Source organism: Eleutherodactylus coqui, unplaced genomic scaffold (genome assembly GCF_035609145.1).
Source record: "Eleutherodactylus coqui strain aEleCoq1 unplaced genomic scaffold, aEleCoq1.hap1 HAP1_SCAFFOLD_101, whole genome shotgun sequence".
NCBI lineage: Eukaryota > Metazoa > Chordata > Amphibia > Anura > Eleutherodactylidae > Eleutherodactylus > Eleutherodactylus coqui.
This window is the reverse complement of record NW_027102216.1, coordinates 167,708-173,707: the sequence shown is the minus strand read 5'-3', so window position 1 is coordinate 173,707 and position 6,000 is coordinate 167,708.

The window sequence follows — 6,000 nt, the reverse complement described above, 5'->3', positions numbered from 1 at the left end:
TTCCTACAGCAGTTTCCAAAAGCAGAAAAACAAAACTGACGAGCAAGAGGTGCAGCGCAGCTGTGGCGGCTGCTGCTACCACCACCCAAGCACTTTGATTGACACTCAGCCCGTCTGCTCGCAACATTGTATCCACTGAGCAGCTGCGTCTGCCAGAGTGTGCACAGCACAGGTACAACTGGAAGCAAAACAACACACACACCAGTTCATATGGCAGCCGCACTCTATAGTTCGTACCTACCGCTGCGCTAATAGCCAAGTTGGAAACATCGGGCAGGCACAGCGTATCCTGGCAGCCTGCGTCTGTATGCTTCACGTATTCGGGTCATGGGTGTATGTGCAGGGGGCCCGGAGCCCCAGGGGGCCCATAAAGTCTCTCTTCCCCACATTGTAAACCAATGCTATCAATGAAGCTTTATAGTTTGGGGGCCCAGTTCCAGACTTTGTACTCGGGCCCCGCAGCTTCAAGTTACACCTCCAGATCAGGATAATGCTAGGCCATTCCAACCAGCCTGTGTGTGTGACCTGCAGTCGCTGGTAGTCGAAAAGCGGCCGGCCCCGGATGCGCGCTTCAGAGTGGACAGACAGCAGCGGACCCCCAATCACACAGGCCCAAGGCTTGCTATGTAGCACGGAATACCTCATTGGACTGCAGCACTCCACGCGGGCTGAGATACACGCTCCACGTGGGATGGGCAGTATTCGTCCATGAAGATCCAGGCCAACGTTTAGAGATGGAGCAACACTCGGGGAGCAAAGAACTCCAACGAACGGACGTCTACTTTACAAGGATGTATTGCTTTATTCAATGCATGGACACAGAAACAGTTCAACCGCTCGATTACAGACCGCAGTCAATACAGTAAAGAAAGAAATGTGTCTGTTTAATGTAAACTTGCATGGAGCTCGTTTGTCAGCCACTGACTGACTGAATGCTGAAACGTGGTCTAACGTTACATGCACCACCAGGGATAAGGCCTTGCCTATAAGCATTCCCCAGCTGGCAAAAACGGAACCTCCCTGCCTATTCCTCACCATGGAAGAACGGAACCTACCTTTTTTTAAAAAAAAGAAAGCCACAGCAGCAGCCAACTAGATTTTGGTAGGCCGCTGTCTCCCCCTTGTGTGCTGCATAAAAAATGCACTCCACTAAAAATAACAATGATCCACGAAATAGAGCGTATGGAGAGAACGAGGCTTCTAGATGAGCCGTCAGGCTATGATAAATTGTATCACACCTGGGCGATATGGATAGATGCCCGGAGCTCACCCCTATTTACCAAGTGGTTACAGACAGGGACATGTGAGTAACACGTTTAAACCACAATTGTAAAGAGAAACAACAATTCCGGAGCCCGCCCCCCCCCCCCCCCTTTTTGTTTTATTTTCTCTTTCTCCCGTGTCATAGATACCTACCCTCCCTTACCACTCCCCCCCCCCCTTACCCTCCCCTCATTCCCCTGTTTGTAGACCTTATAAAATATCACAGACAAACATGATATAGTTCAACTCGAAATTGATTTATTAAGTTTCATTGTCAAAGTTATTTTTACATTGCTTTGAGATAAGGCAAAAGTTTCCCCCCCTCCATGAAACCAATAAAACCTATATTGAATAAAATAAAAATGATGCAGTTACCGGTAGTTCTGCAGCTTCTTGGTGGAAATAAAGACCATCTCCCGTCTCCCAGCTGCAGCAGAGACTGACTGAAATGGCTGCCAAGCCCGGTATTAATGCTTCTAAATTGATGACATCACAAAGGAGTGACATCGTCAGCCTTCCAAACACCTGGCTCAATTGCATACAGTATGTATGTATGTATGCATGTATGTGAGTCTATCTATCTATCTATCTATCTATCTATCTATCTTTATTAATTATGTAGAATATAGATATGGATTATTTCTAATTTACAGATTTTGTAGATATAGATTAAAGATAGATTTAAGATTGTATGTGTGTGTGTATATGTGTGTATGTGTGTGTGTGTGTGTGTGTGTGTGTGTGTGTATGTATGTATGTATGTATGTATGTATATATATATATATAATGTATATATGTAAAAAAAATATAAAATCTGTAGGTATGTATGTATGTATGGCGGGCGGGCAAAAAAGGCCTGCTGTATGTTTTTAAGTTCTTCGGATGACCATGCCGCTCTAATATTCTCCTTACTAGGGTCTACTAATGCTGGCCCAGGGGAAGGCAATAAAGCCCTATGGGGCCGAAGCCAATTTCCCTTATTTTAGGTAAAAAGTTTCCATCCGTCCCTACTCGAAATGCGGCTGGCCGAAGAGATCCCTCCAACCGACCGGCCGACGCACCTTCAGAGACAAACTAGTGCTTGCTTCTAGTGTCATCGCCGGCTTAACCCTCGTTTGTAGGGAGCTGACGAGTCCTGCAGCAGCAGGCTCTGCAAGCCTAGGATGCGTGAGCACGGTGCAAGAGGAAGGACTGAGGGTGTGAGGCTGGGCGCGGTTGAGAAGGCGTGGGGCGGGGCTATGGAAAGTTTTACTAGCTCTCCCAGCTGCCTGGGTGCATTGTGGGTGCGCCCAGAGTGCTGGCTGAGCGTGTTGCCTCAAGCCTTGGAAGTGGAGTTGGGCGGACCGGGCTACAGGTGAAACCCATTTCGGGTTATCGCTTCTCGGCCTTTTGGCTAAGATCAAGTGTACCTGGTACAGGAAGTCTTAGCCGGAAGGTAACTCGGGTACCCCTCTCCTTTGCCTGGCGGGATCGCCCACTTCGGTGGGCTTCACCCGCCTGCTGCTATTAGGGAGAGGGATTAGTCCCAGGGTAAACGAGTCGCGATCCCCCTGCCTCTTCTGGTCCCCGGGCCAGAGGAGGGCGCTTCTACCTAGGCGTCACAAAGCGGTTTTGTGACACCAAACTACAAAATGGGTGAAAACCCAACAGAAATACCGGCTTATGCGCGGATAAAGAACACCGTACGTGTCTCTTTTACGGAAAGTGCGGATACACGTGGCCTGAGGTATGTGGTCGAGGACGTGCTACAAGGAGTGTTTAATGTACAAAAACGTGAGATTCTAGCGATCCAAGACTACCCCAAGCGACGGATCTATGACGTCACCCTAACTGAGACGGGCATCTTTCGAGACCTGGTTGCAGCCATACCGAGCAAAAAAGATCCGAAGCTTGCGGGTGTCTTGCTGGTCGAGCACGTCCTCGACATAACCAAACTCGTGGTGATTAAGATGTATTCACCCTACATTGACGTTAAAGAGGTTGAGGATTTCCTCCTACGCTATTTTAAATCCGTCAGATGTATGGGAAAGATAATGAACGAGTTTGGCATCTGGACCTCGAAGTGGCGTTTCCAGGCCACGTGTGTAAGTGACCCCAGTAAGCCGGGGGGAGTGATCTTGCCGCCAGCGCGTTTTAAATTGGGCAAAGTGAATGGCGACCTGTACTTTGCGGGAATGCCCGACTTCTGCAGGATTTGTTCACAATACGGTCACCATAAGGATTCCTGTGCGAGCACCTGTAAGAAGTGTGGGGGCACGGATCACGAAACTAGTCAATGTCAGAAAGGGAAAGGATGTTATTTTTGCGGCAGTGTTGGTCACCTCTACACGTTTTGCCCCCACAGAGCACAGAAGACGGAGCAGCAAGGGCGACCCGGACCCAAAGAGCAGCCAGGGCAGCCAGATGACCAAGCAGCACCCCCCCAGGGAGAGGAACCTGAGGAGATGGAGGTCTCCAGTGGACCCCCCCAGAGTGGTAAGGAGCAGCGGAGCATCAAAAGGAGGGTGAGTGACCGGCGGACAGGCTCTCCCTCCCGGGAAACCGGTAGAGGTAGCAGAGCCGGGGAAGCCGGTCCAGGCCCTCCGAAGATGCCCGCTCAAGCGGTGCCCGAGGTGGAGGACCCAGGGGGCACAGCGGCCGCAACGCAGAAACGGCGGAAAGGCTCAGGAGGCAAGCTTTATTCGGAGGTGGTGCAGGGGGGAACCCCGGAGATCCCGACGAAGTCGGAGGACCCGGGGGAAGTACCCCCTGCTGTGTCATCCCAGAAGGCCCCTCCCCCTCCCGGCCAGGAGGGGGCGCGGGGTGCCACCTCCGAGGGCACAGAAACGCAAGTGAGCCAAGTACCCACCCCGGCGGAGGGGACAGAAATAAGCACGGGAGGCGGCCTGCTGGCCCCCTTGGAGTTTCCGGAAGGAATAGAATCGGTATGGGATCTAACGCAAATCCCTCTCTCGGGCACCGTCGGGGGTCCACTAAGTGGAGTGGGTTCCTCTCCAGCATCGCCGTTCTCGATAGATTCGGATGCGGGGGGGTGTGAGAGTGCTAGCGAGGTCTTTGGCTTGCCCGGAGACTTTTGAAGACCCACGTATATCCTAGTCTCCAATGGCTGCTCTGTCGGGACTCACTTTTAATGTCAGAAGTATCGAGAGCCACGTGAGGAGGGTCGCCCTCTTCAACTACCTGACTATCTTTGCTGCCTCCGTATTTTTCCTGCAGGAGTGCGGCATCCCGCATAGAGCAAACTACAAAAAATACCAAGATGACTGGGTACATGGACCGTCGGTCTGGTCCGGCTCTAACGAGACCAGATCGGCGGGGGTCGCCATTCTTTTTAAGGGTAACGTTTTAATTGACGTTATTAATGAAATTTTACCAGGCAGAGTTTTATTGGTCAAGGCTTTTATCAATGGTATAAAGTGGCAGTTTTTAAACTTTTATGGATCAGCGGATAAGAAAGAGCGAGCAGAGATGCTAGAGATTTTACCCCTTTTTATTAATGATTCTGACCCCCTGATTTTAGCAGGGGATTTTAATTGTATTTTAAAGGGGGAACGCCGGCTTTCTAGCTCAGTGAGCAGAAATTATGATAAGACCTCTTCAATGTTAAAAAATCTGATTTTAGACGCCAAGCTCACTGATGCTTTTAAGAAATGCAATCCCAACGCATCAGAGGAAGCCGGCGTCACCTGGAGCAACAAGATCTGCAGCTCCAGGATAGATTTTATGTTCTGTTCTTATCAAGTACTGCCTTTTAGATGTGATTCTTTTACCAACATTTTCTCTGACCATAAGCTTTTATATTTTAAAGTTGATACCGTTTTAAAGAGGAAATCCGGTAAAAATGCCTGGAAGTTTAACGTGTCCCTTTTAGAAGATCCGCAGGTTTTATCCGATTTTATCACTTTTTATAAAGACTGCAGGCGAGTGAAAGATCCCAACACTCCCACCAGCCAGTGGTGGGAGATGATGAAGCAAAAAATTAAAAACTTTTTTATCAAGGTTGGGATCGCCAAGGCTAAAGAAAAGCGGACATTTTATTCCAACCTGAACACTCGCCTGCAAACCCTGTATAAGTTCCGTGAACATGATATAGAGGTGGACCACGAGATCATCGAGGTGAAGAAAGAGATCGCCCGGTGCCTGGAGCAGAGGGGAAAAGAAATAATCTTCCGCTCTAAAGTACAACATCTGGAGGAAAATGAAACCTGCTCCAGGTACTTCTTCAAGAAGATAAGAGACAAGCGCACAGTCCTCGATGATCTCGGTGGCACCAAGGACATACAGGGTATTTTAAAGAAAGTGTATGAGTTTTATGCGGATCTTTTTAATACTAAACCTGTTGACAGTGATTTTATGAATGACTCGTTGAAGGAGATCACTGACGTTTTAGATCCTGGTTCTCGTGAGATTTTATCAAGGGACATCACAGAACAGGAGATTTTAGAGACTATTAAGAGTTTTAAACCAGGTAAGGTGCCTGGGCCCGATGGTATACCCATTGAGTTTTATGTCACCTTTTTTGGTATTTTTAAGGATGACCTCTTCTCCCTTTTTATTGAAGTTTTTATGTCTAAAGCCCTCCCGGGGTCCTGGAAGAAGGGTGACGTGTCTCTCCTATACAAAAAAGGAGACAAGACCGATATTAAAAACTGGAGACCGATCACCCTTCTGAACAGTGACTACAAAATAATGGCCAAAATATGTGCGAACAGACTAAAGACCGTAGTAAGCAAAATT